General features: G+C 37.5%; 1 long non-coding RNA gene across 1 annotated transcript; it reads right to left on the bottom strand.

Annotated features, from left to right (window-relative positions):
• Positions 1-4,221: 4,221 nt before the first annotated feature.
• Positions 4,222-12,756, bottom strand: LOC308184997. The gene is made up of 3 exons (XR_013943065.1): positions 12,618-12,756; positions 7,179-7,303; positions 4,222-6,520 (listed from the first exon to the last, which is right to left on the bottom strand). It is a non-coding gene; the product is annotated as an uncharacterized lncRNA (long non-coding RNA).
• Between the last annotated feature and the right edge of the window lie 932 nt (positions 12,757-13,688).

Raw genomic sequence — 13,688 nt, 5'->3', positions numbered from 1 at the left:
CTCAGGCTGGAATGGATATATTTGGAACATCATGCAAATGTCTAAGCTTTGGCATAGAACTTAAGGGGAAGCACTGAGCAGAATTCCCATTGATTTCTTTAAAAACATGGCTTGCTTTAGGCATGGGCATGGTAGGTGATTGCCTATAAAAGCACACCCAAGCTGGAAGTAGGAATATCCCTAAAATCAACAGCTATCCTCTGCTGCCTGCCCACAGCAAGAGTTTCCCTTTATGTTCAGGGCAGCAAATTAAATTCTGAAGAGCTGTGAACCAACTGGCCCTTGTGTGAGTATAGTGAAGAACCAATTCAATTTAGCCAAATTGTTTCTGCAGAGCATATAATTAGGGTTTTGGTTTTATTATTGCTTGCTTTTTCTTTTTTTCACTCAACGAAAGAGATCATATTTGATGAAGAACTTTTGTCTTTGGCTTGGAGTAACACACTTTTTCATGTAGTTCCTCCTTGTAACTGAAATGAGCTATTAATGTAAGGCCGAAGAAAAACTATATAATGCATATTTTAAATGTATACCAGTCTACAATCTTATTCTAAAGAATTAAGTGTCCATCTATTGTCATAAAAGGAATACGGTTGAGAATACAGAGGTTTTTTTCTGTTTTGTACTACTTAGAAACACCAATGGATAATGTCACTCCAGTCATCAAGAAGGGCAAGAAAGAAGATCCGGGAAGCTACAGGCCAGTCAGTCTCACCTCTGTCCCTGGAAAGGTGTTGGAACAGCTTGTTCTGGATGCCGTCTCCAAGCAATTGGAAGAGAAGAAGGTTATGAGGAGTAGTCAGCATGGATTCACCAAGGGGAAGTCATGCTCGACCAACCTCATTGCGTTCTATGATGGCATCACCAGCTGGGTAGATGGGGGGAGAGCAGCGGATGTCATCTACCTTGACTTTAGCAAGGCTTTTGATACCGTCTCCCATGACATCCTGCTAGCAAAGCTGAGAAAGTGTGGGATAGAGGAGTGGACAATAAGATGGGTTGAGAACTGGCTGACTGGCTGAGCTCAGAGTGTGGTGATTGGTGGTACAGAGTCCAGCTGGAGACCTGTGACTAACAGTGTTCCCCAGGGGTCGGTGCTGGGTCCAGTCCTGTTCAACATTTTCGTCGACTACCTTGATGAGAGAATAGTGTCCACCCTCAGCAAGTACAGCAATGACACAAAGCTGCGAGGAGTGGCCAACACGCCAGAAGGCTGTGCTGCCATTCAGCGAGACCTGGACAGGCTGGAGAGATGGGCAGGAAGAAACCGAATGAGGTTTAATAAGAGCAAGTGTAGAGTCCTGCACCTGGCAAGGAACAACTGCACGTATCAGTACAGGCTGGGGGGCGACCTGCTGGAGAGGAGCTCTGTGGAGAAGGACCTGGGGGTCCTGGTGGGTGACAGGTTGGCCATGAGCCAGCGGTGTGCCCTGGTGGCCAAGAGGGCCAATGGGATCCTGGTGTGCATTAAAAGGAGCGTGGCCAGCAGGTCGAGGGAGGTGATCCTCCCCTTCTATTCTGCCCTGGGCAGGCCTCACCTGGAGTACTGTGTCCAGTTCTGGGCTCCCCAGTACAAAAAAGACAGGGATCTCCTGGAAAGAGTCCAGCGGAGGGCCACAAAGATGATACGGGGCCTGGAGTATCTTCCCTATGAGGAAAGGCTGAGAGACCTGGGTCTGTTCAGCCTGGAGAAAAGAAGACTGAGAGGGGATCTTATCAATTTTTCTAAATACCCGAAGTGTAGGAGACAGAAGGATTTGGCCAACCTCTTTTCAGTGGTTTGTGGGGACAGGACAAGGGGTAATGGCCACAAAATGGATCACAGGAAGTTCCGCACCAGCATGCGAAAGAACTTCACAGTGAGGGTGACGGAGTCCTGGGACAGGCTGCCCAGGGAGGTTGTGGAGTCTCCTTCTCTGAAGATATTCAATACCTACCTGGGCAGCCTGCTCTAAGGAACCTGCTTTGGCAGCTGGGTTGGACCTGATGGACTTGAGGTCCCTTCCAACCCCTACAATTCTGTGATTCTGTGATAATCTCATCTGGAGTGCGCCATCAAGGTTTGGGCACCATGTATTAGAAAAGCTAAAAGAGAATGTAAAGAAGGTTAGCAACAACTAAGAGGCTGGAAATACATGACAGCCAAATAGGGATTCAGGCTTCTCTAGTTTTGAAGACTGAGGTGGAGTATAACAACAGAGTTCAAACCTGGAGGAAAGTGGAATAAAGAAAAGGAGATCAATTTGCTTGCAAGCCAACCAAAGATCAGGCAAGGAGCAACCACTGTAATTTCAAATAATAAAGATTTGGTTAGCACATTAGGAAACAAATCTTATTCCATCTGGAATTGTAGTTTAGTACTGAAACTGGTCAACTGAAAATACAGAAAGATTATCTCTGACTGGTTCTAAGACCTTATGAGGCAAACAACCACTAGAGACAGTCTAGGTATTCCTAATCTTACCTAGATTAGATAGAATTGTCTAGAATTTATTATTAGAATTAGAATTATCTAGATTCAGCCTGGACTGAACGCCTGCAGAAAGAAGACCAGGAAATTCCATCAGAAAATAACTGCAATAAGTAATCATATCTACATATCTAGCAGAATGAAGTGGGGGGGGGGGGGGGGGGAGGCAGGTGTCGTAGTGAATCTTACATTTTAGCAAGCAAAAAAAGAAGAAAAAAGGAGAGACAGAAATTTTTTATTCGTTTATATGTTACTTAGTTCCCAGTTAGAGCAAGAGCAAAATAGACAAAAAAGAGGAAAAAAAAAAAAAAAGACAGAGAACAAACAAATAAAACAGAAAATAATCATGCCAGAAAGTATTACTATTAGTTTCTAGGTACTTTAGAAGGGTAGTACAGCTAGGCAACTGATGTCAATACACCCTAATATTTTTACGGCGAGCACTTTGACGCTGTATGACTTGATATTCTTATAAGCAAACTGTGGGAGCACAATACAAATGAAACTAATACAAGCTTCTGGTAAACCTACCTAAAAACTGTCCTCAAAGTTGAGTTACAAATAGTTTATTGTGAAAACTTATATTCTGTTGTTGGTCTTTCTTGGAGCTAAATAAATATTTTCATCAAAGACACTAATGATGAGTCCGAGAATATTTTTATTGAACTGTCAGATGACAAAAAGCAGGGAAAGGCTGAAAGTGTTTTGGAGACCAGAATTTTATAAGATCCTGGAAAAAAATGTAGAAACAAGCAGGGAAGGAAAAGTGATGCACTTTGGTTAGGTCAAGTGCCAGATATGGAATTTCAGCAACAGCAGCTGTCAAGAACAAAAGACTGAAAGTGTGAGAAGAGAGCAATTCAGGAAGGGGGGAAGAGGAGGGAGGATAAATAAATAAAACTGAAAGGAAAAAAAAAAAGAGAGATCAACACATAAAACTGAATAAATGTTATCGTGTTTTTGCAATAATAATAAAACAAAATCATACTGAAGTGTATAAACATTACTGTGATGTGCAAGATGGATAAAGTAACAATTCCATCTGTGATAGTGCACTAGTTTAGAGTCCATGTACTTCACAAAAGATGTAGAGAAAATTCCAATGGGGTAAAGAAAACAAGACATATGAGATAACCAAAAGAATTGTTTTCAGTGTAGGGATAAGATGTTTGAAAGAAGACATTGCAAAAACACAGACATGTTGGTTTCCAAGTTTACTAAGGATGGAGTTGGAAGAAGACTGAGTTAGGTATTACAAAAACTTTCTAATATAAACATGGAATATAATGCCAAGAATGGAGGGGAATTTCCATCACTGGAAGATTTGTAGAACATCTAGAAGCCCTGATGAATTGAGATAGGAGTGCTTAAAAACAAACAAAAACAACAACAAAAAAGCCCTTCTGGGCTTTTCCAAATCTATATCTGTACATCTAAATACATTTAGATTTAGAACAAAATTTTTACATTTCACTCACATATTTGCCCACATTTCTAATAGTCCTGACAGTCTTCTGATAAATAGAGAGACCAATTCCAATATAATTCTGGTAGGAATGACTACTAAAAATGATACTGACATTCAACAGCATATATATATTATATGGTTCTACTCTAGATGCAAAAATGTTGAGAAGCTGTTTCTTTAAATAATATTAATAATAATAATAACAATAATAATGATGATGGTGATGAAAGGGATTGTGAAGTCTTACAATCTTACAATTAGAGTAAATTTTAATTACAGAGTTTAATTGAAAATGTCATAATAGAGTGAATATAACATAATTACTTGCAAGGCCATAAAGAACAAACCAAACAGCTCTTGTTAGTCAAATCAAATCACTGATGTTTTCGGTTGTATTAAACCTAGCTTTTCAGAAATACACTCTTTGGAGATGTGTTTGATGTAAGTCAGGGCTCCTCTGAGCTCAAACTGACTATAATGTCTCTCAAGAAATGGTGGCACCTACTTTGATTTCCTGAACACATGTAGTTTTTGATGACTTATCTCGACCCCAGTACTCCATTCTTTGTTGAAATGCAGAGGACATAGCTAGGAAGTTGGTTATGTTGTTTTTACAGCTATAACAGTCTCAAAAAAAAAGACTCATAAAGAGTCACAGATGAGAGTTGATACATATGGATACATCTGAACTTGGAAATACCTAATTCACCACAGCATACTAAAAAGTTTCCTCTTTCTTGAAAATAAATAAATGAAATAAAATTATATATAAGTATATATATATGCATATATATAATATTTTTGCTTTAGATTTATTATAGTAAATCTGAGGTTTTATACAAAATCCAAAAATACTTAAATCTAGCAGCATTTCTGTGTGTAGCCAGCATGCATATGCTAGCTCGTATGTTTAATTCTTTGTATGTCATGCGCAGGTTTCTTCGGTGCATGGCTTTCATCTCTGTGCATAACAGTCAGCTCTCAAGTTTGTAACTGGAAGCATGATGGTTACTTTGCTAAGGATATGCAGCGGATATCTGCTTTGCCACTTCAAAAAATCTCAGGCGACCAATGATTATCCAACAATAAATTATGTGCTTCCTCCTAAACAGACCAAGTACAGATACTTGAATGCAAGTTAAACATCATAGAAAGGGCAGAATTGTAAGGCATGTCAAACTGACACACCTTCCTACAGGAATGAATGAACAAATATGCTAAGATCTATTTCCAGCTTATTCGTCCAGCTGAAAGCTCACAATAAACAGGAAGAACAGAATAAATAACTTCACTCCTTACATGTGACCATCCTGTTTATATATTCTCCTGTTAATAAATAAATAAATAAATAAATAATTTTTTGTTTGTTTGTTTGCCCTCTTCCACATGCAGGGGGAAAAAAAATAGAGAAAACACACATTTACCTTTACGTCCATAACACCATTGCAATGCAGAATATATGGAGCGGAGGGAAGCACCTAAATTTGCTATCATCATTTTTTTTTCCTTGGCAGCAAAAGGAAATTTCTTACTATTCTCTCTGCCCAGGCAGGAAAGAAGGAAAGAAGAAATTAACAGTTAGATGATTTTTATAATAGAGAGTCAGTGCTGCCTTTTTCAATGTCACATAAGGATGGCCAGATGGAATCTGCAGGAGTTACTTTAAGGACAACTGACCAGAGCAGAAAAGACAAGTATTAACATTCATTGTCAACTGTTTTATTTAATGTCCTAGGACTGAAATCTCCTAGGATTGCAAGTTATCCTTTCACAAGAACATGAAAAGATAAAGCCAGACGCCATCTGTACTCAATGTATTCTTTCATATACTTATCAAATTCTGCATGTTCCCTATAGCTGTTGCTCTCTCAAGCAAGATGCAGCAGAATCTGAAGCTTGTAATCCTGATATAACATTCTGGGAATTTCAGATGGGGATGGGATCAGCTGAGCTCTCAGTTTCTCGTCAGTTCATTCCCTCACCTCTCCTGAGGCCACGCCAAATCTCTCCCAGCTTCCCTGTGGCCTTAAAGTCTCTCTCTCAGCTTATCTGAGTCTACCTTTGGCAGGCTCTCTGCTGCACCCAGACAAAGTGGCAGTGATTTTTATGTCCATGAAACACGATGATAAAGCCATGCCCTTTCAGTTCTTCACAGTGCAAATGTTTCTGCTGCCTGGAAAAGGCTGTGCCAAAAAGCATGGGAAAACCATCTCAGAGGTGGTGTGGAAGATCTGGGAGGAGATTCCTCTCTGCCTCCATTGAAAAGGAGCCCACATCTCTTACAGTTCTTCTCAACCTTCACAGGCTACATACCACCCACTGCATCCACAGCTTCTTAAGAAATATCTGTATTATAAGAGATAATACTGACAGCACCTAGTTCTGCCGTCACAATGTTGTTAGTAACTGTACACACTGTTTGCCACAGTTCCTGCTAGTCAGATAAAAAACAAATCCTGACAAGGCTGACGGCTGCAGGCATCTCTGGATAAAAATCCCATCAGACATTAGTGTCCATCACCTCCCTGAAAGGAATCCAGACCTTCCTCTTGCTCACTCCCACAAGCTTTTTGATAAATTTCCTGTAATGAGGTATAAAGAAGTAATTGCAAAATTTCAGTTTAATTACATCAAAGTTATACTGGAGCCCTGTGTACTATATTTGTCATTGTGACAAATTTTAATTGCAATGTGAAATTTAAAACTATTTTCTGGCATTTGCTTTCTACACAAGTAGGATTTTTTTTTTACTTAAGAATCCCCATTTCATTACTTAGAATACTGATTACTTATATTTTTTCTCCCTTTAAAAATAAGATTAAAACATAATTGTTCTTCTTCACTCCAAACTTGGAAACAAACAAACAAACAAAACAAAAACTAAACCAACAGCAGCCTAATAACAAAGTGTAGAGCACAAATTTCCACTTGGACTGACAAGACAAAAGATTAAATAGTTCATTTGCAGCACTCCCATTTTTTCTGCTGACTTAGCTCTTTTTTTTTGTTTCTTTGTTTGACATTTTATTATAGGAAGGAAAGTAATATTTTACAATAAAAGCATTTTGCAGACTTTGTAGATTTACAACATTTTAGCCAAGCATTTCCGCTGTACTTTTTCCCCCTCACATATGCAGCACTTTTTCAGAATATAAACTTCCTTACAGAAGAACAGTTTTGAGTAGGAATATTCCCTCATTACAACCCTAAACAGACACATTTATGTCAGTACAAACATGCCTTTGCTGTTAATGCTTTCCTATAAGAGCTCATCACAGGTCAATGATCCTCAAAGTGAGAAGATGGGGTTGAAATGGAATCCTCTGCAGATAAACCCATTCCAGCAGGATTTCAGACATCTTCATCTGAAAGAGATGAGAGTGTGATTTGGTATTTAGAGTCCTTCCTCAAGATGTACCCCACAGTTCAGAAGACAGCCATGGACACCCACCAGAGTGTCTCATTCCCAGAGAGGAACTTCTATCCGTCAAATTTGTGTTGAGTGTAGCCACAGACATCCTAGCTCTGCCTGATAATGGCCAGGACTGGGTTAAAAAGGACCTTCAGCTTAAGAGAACTGGAATTTAATCCTCACAGCTATTTGTTCTTAGAGCTAACATGGACACCTGTTTTCTACTTCACTGTATATAATCTTGTATAAAGATTTATATATAATGTAAACTCAATTTCTTTAAGTGATGGGACTCTACTTGGGCTTGCTGAAGTTGTAGATTATGGCAAAGCACACACGTTCCCAGGACTACCACTTGTACTCCATTACTACTCCATCATATCTGATTGCTGCCAACCTTTCCCAAGGGAGGAAAGAAAAATCCCAGAGGGCTGTGCACTGTATACCTCCTGCCCCAGCTGTACAAGAGCCTTCACTTCTCCAGCATCCTGTAGCCAGTTGAGCTCCACTTGTGGGCATGCAGGATTTATTTATTTATTTTTAACAACAACAAAAAAGTGTTTCACATGAGTAGAAAAGCACATGCATCTCCTAAGGCTTCAGTGCATGTGTCAGAGAAGAGCTAAAATAAGGTCCAATACTTCTGCTTCGTCGTACTATACAACATTGCTTGGCATTTTCCTGAGGTTGTGAAGTCAGGCCTTCAATGTTCCTTTGTTATTATCTCAGTTTAAGAGGTCAGTTTAAGGTCTTCAGCACTTTTAATTTTGGAACATTGTTTTGCTCCCCATCCACACCCTAACAGATAAGATGAAAGAAGTACAAGAAATATTCAGTGAGAATCACAGCTCTATCCGTGCATGCCATAGGGAGATGAAAATTTCCTTTCAGTTTAAGCATTCACAGCAGAGATATCTGTAAGTTTAAGATATACTTTCCAGGAATTTAAAACTTGCAAAAACTTTTCTCTGAATGTTCCATTCAACTATGACTCTTTTAAAACTGCTTTAAAAACAGGCATTTGAAACTACAGATACAAGAATTTCCTCATATCATCTACCTTTATTTGAAACATCTGAGGAGTCTGAAGTGCAGCCTTTTAGGACAGCTTGCGAAATGAGTGATTACTTTCACATGTATAACAAATTATTAATTTAATCTGCTCTTTTAAAACCGGCAATGATGGTGTTGTAGTGCAGATCCTAAACCTCTTCACAGAGCAAATAAATGCCTGCAAGATAAAGTACTGACTCTAAATATGGCAGAACATGAAACCACATCTCATTCAGGTGTTATCAGACCTCACAGTGAGCCACTAAGCAATTTACTTTCTTGTTCACCTGGACAAAAGTACTAGATGTAGAAACATCCTACTGATTTTTTTTTTTTTTTTCTGCTACGAATAAAGAAGCTTCTGGAAAGTGGGGATGTTCATGAACCTACAGAGCTCTTCACTTTAAATAAAGTTTTGGCTTTTTATTGCAAATCAATTTCCATATTTTCAAGAAGAATGCATGGCAAAACTTAGGACTTCTTCCTCAAAGAAATTTACACTTGGATTTCAGGCACACTTGGGACAGATCTGGTTATTAGTTTCAAGGAAAAATCTTGAATATATCACATTAAGTAAATATAGCAGAAGAATGCTCATAGAATTATATTTGTTATTTTTGCTGAACATTTTTCTTTTCCATATTAGTCTGGTTTGCACAGCATCACACCTTACAGTTATCTATCTGGATGTCAAGATATAAATTAGGATATAATTTCTATTATACAATCATTGAGTTTTACAGTATTTTGAGTAACTCTAAGGAAATTTTGAATATAAAACATATTAAAACCACACGAGTCTATTATGTCAAATATCTAAGTCAGATTTCTGAGTCTATCTTTTACATCATGCTGGCCCCAAACTAGAAACTACTCTAACTGCAACCTTATTGCAAAACATTTCCAGGGGGAATATCAATGCTTTTTTGAATAATAAATAAATTTTCTTAAAATGGTTCTCATATACTTATAGAACTAATGACATTTTATTTTTTATTTAAGGATCTGATTCTGCCCAACTGTCCTGTATCTTTTGTTATACTGCTGGTTTTTTTACAGGAATTGGTTATTAAAATGAACTGATATATTACTTAGCTGAATCTCCATCTGACTGAAATAACAGTGCCTTAAAAGTTCCCAGGGAATATTCTGACATTGGAAAAAGCAATGACATTTGCTAGGTAGCATTGTTTCCTTTGGTTACCTGTTCTCTGGACTCCAGATTCTGTGAAGAGATGACATTTTTAATCGGTTTGCATGCTTTAATCCAAAAAGAAGCATTTCCTTTTTTCAGTATGGATTAGTTACGATAGTTTTTAGCAAAGAGATTAAGCTATATAAAAAGCAACTTACTGTCAAGTAAACTCAGTGTTTGGCACCAGCTATCCTAACCAACAAATTTTGTGTTGATCTGTTTAAAATAATCTCTTGTCCTACTTTTGCATATGTGAGACCAGAAATACCTATTTGAGATTATCCTTTTCAGGTGTAACCTTCAATGACCTAAAATAAGGATGGAGAAACATCACATTTCTGATTTCTGAGGTCTTTATTCTAATTTGTCCCCAGATAACATCATCCTGAGTTCACATGTAGCTGTTTTCCAGCTGCCTATAGAACCAAAATAATCAGAGGATCTTCCTTCCTGAGTCAGAGGAAAAAAAGGCTTCACAACCTAGAAATTGCAAAAATTCAACTCTGCACTGCCATTTAAATTCTCTGTGCTGTTCTTGGTCTTTAAGTAATATTCTGAACAGTTCTAAAGTCTTGAAATGAAATACTTCATTATTTCTTTGATGGTTGCCAACTGTCTACTACTATCTTTACTACCCTTGAGGTAACTATATGAAAAAGAGAGACAACATGACAGCCTTGGTCATAGTAGAATGGATACATTGTGTATCCTCCAACTCTACAATGAACAGAGTACTCAGAAGCACAAAAAATGTATAACTAGCTTTATCCATTTATTAAAAAACACCTCTCCTCTAATTTTACACTCATTATACAGGGCTTTAGCAGTATACTACTATACAGCTAGAAATAAATGAAGTAGTTGTCAATATATACATAAAAGATTGTCCCAAATAGTATCCACTTAATAAATCAATGCTAACTGCCTTTTTTAAAATTTATTCTAGTAAATTGCAATTCCTACACAAAGCATAAGCACAGCACATCTGATAATCCCTTATATTTTTCCATCCTAGTCTTCTAGTTCTTATATTGAGTTCTTATATTGAGCCTTGGCTGCTCAGTGCTTCACTGCATATTGTTACAATGAACATGCTTTCTGCTGGTTAAACAAGAAGAATTTCTTCCTCAGGATATGATCTTCTTCCACTTAGAGTATGCAGAACAATTTCTGTTGACTTAACTCACAGTATGATCAACTAACACTCTACATAACAAGACAATGGAAGTCCAGAAAGGCTAACGTCAGTGGACTCTAAATCAGATCTTCAATCTCCAATTTCAAATAAACCCAATGATAGCGGCAGTGTTGTAAGCAAAATGTAAGGAGATATTCTGAAGTGCTCTGAATGTGAACTCAGAAGCTGCAAGAATTCAGCCTCCCATCAACACCCAGTCTCATGACAAGCATACAATTCTGCAATTTCTCACTGAAGCAGCAGCCAGCCATGAAAAATATTCTCACTTTTAGCAAATTTCCAAAATGCCAGTTCTCAATCAATTGCTCCACTAGATTGGCCAAATAAGCCATCTGGTTTTGCAGATAAAATCAAACAGTTAAAACTGACAAGGTTTTCAAAGTGTATTTCTGGCAATTATCAGAAAGATTTAATATTAGCAACTTCATAGTCTCTTTTTAGAATTTGTCTCTACAGTGAACACTGCCTTTGTCACTCTTGGTACTGAACATATTTTCAGCAGCAAGAAACATTTACTAATCTGTGGAAGAGTTGTCAGAAAAAAAATATGAGATCATAACATTTTGAAACTGAAAATAGAAAAATTGCTTGTGTCCACATTGTTAATTAGGGAAGAAAATATTGTGTAGTATCCAACTTTTTGCAGTGTTTCCTGTTCAAACATCAAAGGAGGATAAATTCTAATTAGAATCCTTTCCAGCTGATTTTTTTTGCATAGTTTTTTCCTTAATCAATGATATATTCTAAACAGTTTCCTCTGTTTATTTCAGGATTCTTTCTTTTGTTCTTAGAAAAGATAAGCAACTCTGCAAACAGAAATAACACTACATTCTATTTAGATTTCAAAGGTCAGTAATTCTGTAAAGTAATAGGAAAATCTATGGCAAGGATTCACAAATCTCAATAAAATAAAACAAAACAAAACAAAAACAGTCTTCCTAAGCCAAAAACTGACCACAGCCATAATGAGAGACCCTCCATAAGAAAGTAATGGTTAAGCAGCAATTCATAGAATCATACAATCATTAAGGCTGGAAAAGACCTCCAAGGTCGTCTGGTCCAACTTTCCCCTGCCACCAACATTACCCACTAAACCATATCCCTAAGTACCACATCCAGCCTGTCCTTAAACACCTCTAGGTACAGTGACTCCACCACTTCCCTAGGCAACCCATTCCAATATCTAACTACTCTTTCTGAGAAGAAATTTCTCCTAATTTCCAACCTGAAAATGTTTATGCTTAATGGTTATTGATAACTGACACTTCTTCCAGTTAATAAAATCATTGAAAATAATTTGCAGCTATGTGCAATATCACAGCTAGACTATGGCACTTAACGTCCCTGGTTCTGATCAATGGAGAGAGACAAGAGCTTTGAAGGTGAGTTTGTCCCCTTCACTACAATCTCCTCCATATATCAGGCTGGATTCCTCCTTTAGGTATCACACTGGATGCTTAAAGTTAGCTAGAACTAACACAAGTCTTTGTCTTTTTTAAAAAAAGTTGAATAGATCATTAACCATGCCTTTTTACAGGTACGTTAATCACAAGGACTGTTTGCTGCAGACCCAGAAACTATATAAAGTGTATCATAGCCAGCAAAATCCTCACATCTACAATCTTCAAAGACTCATAAAACTGGAACAAATGATTCACAGTTCCTGTTGCTGCATCCTAATCATGCAAAATTCACAGTTCTACACAGTTTGAGTTCAGAGTGATACTCCATAGTTATGAGCAAGTTATGCTTAAAGAATTTCAACATGCTCAAGACCCACAATTACATCTTAAAGGCTGTAGTTTTGCAATGCAAACTCACACTTCTTCAAAAACATAATGGAAGAATCTGCATGAGAAACCCAAAGCAAAAATTGTCTGATTTAGACTGCTACAGTATGATACACGCTGTGCAGCTTGTGCTTTCTGTTCTGCACAACAAAAAGTAGGAGGCAGAAATACAAACCACAGAGACTAACATTTGGCTCTGAAAATCCCAGAGGTCATTGCTTGCCAGGCCAAATTAGCTTGGAAACACCTGAGACCTCTGGCAGCTTGCTAACTGATGTTCTTTTCATTAGGGAAAGAAAAAAAAAAAACACACACACACAAACACACACTAACAAACAAGCACACACACACACACACACACACAAAAAACTGCGGCTATTTTGTTATTTTTAACTCCAGATTGTCTACGAGTAGTTCTGATGGGGGGAAAAAAAAAAAAAGAGGAAAAAAATAATCAAAATAATCATAATCTTACCCTCATCTTCCTCCCTTTCACTGTTTAAGTGAATGATATTAGCCCACCTGAAACTAAGAAGCTACTTGGCATGAAAACAAGTATTTAATACCCTGAAATGAGGCCAAATGGTTGTCCTCTCTCTTTGTATCTCTGTTCTGTCTGTTTTTATATTGTCTTGGTTGGATCAGAGTCAAGAAATTAATATTAACTATTTTTTTCCAGCCAGTCATGACATCTATGGGAAACACCTTCCGTGACCGATAGAGCAACCTGTAAATGTAGAAATCCTATCCTGAACTTCTCAGAGGAAAGTTAAAAACATTCTTTTTAAATCAGCAAATGATTTTTATCTAAGAGTCTTCCCTAAGTGTTATCTTATTTTCACAAACTAAATGATCATAAAATATGGATAAACATAATTAAAAATAATAATTTTGTTTATCTCTCTGGTCCTTTGTCTGTGAACTGTTAGTCAGACCATCTGTCTGTCCCAGGATCACTGAATGAATGGAGTAAAGTCAGCTCCATCCAAACATAAATTAATATATGTCATTATTCAAAATAACAGTGATATAACATGCAAGGAAAACTGCCAGCTACTGGTTTTCTATAGGTATTAGTATTTATAGTCAAAGACAGACTGAA

Source organism: Anser brachyrhynchus (genome assembly GCF_964034855.1).
Source record: "Anser brachyrhynchus genome assembly, chromosome: Z".
Taxonomy (NCBI): domain Eukaryota; kingdom Metazoa; phylum Chordata; class Aves; order Anseriformes; family Anatidae; genus Anser; species Anser brachyrhynchus.
The sequence above is the reverse complement of the archived record's forward strand: the minus strand, read 5'-3'. Positions and strand labels throughout refer to the sequence as shown.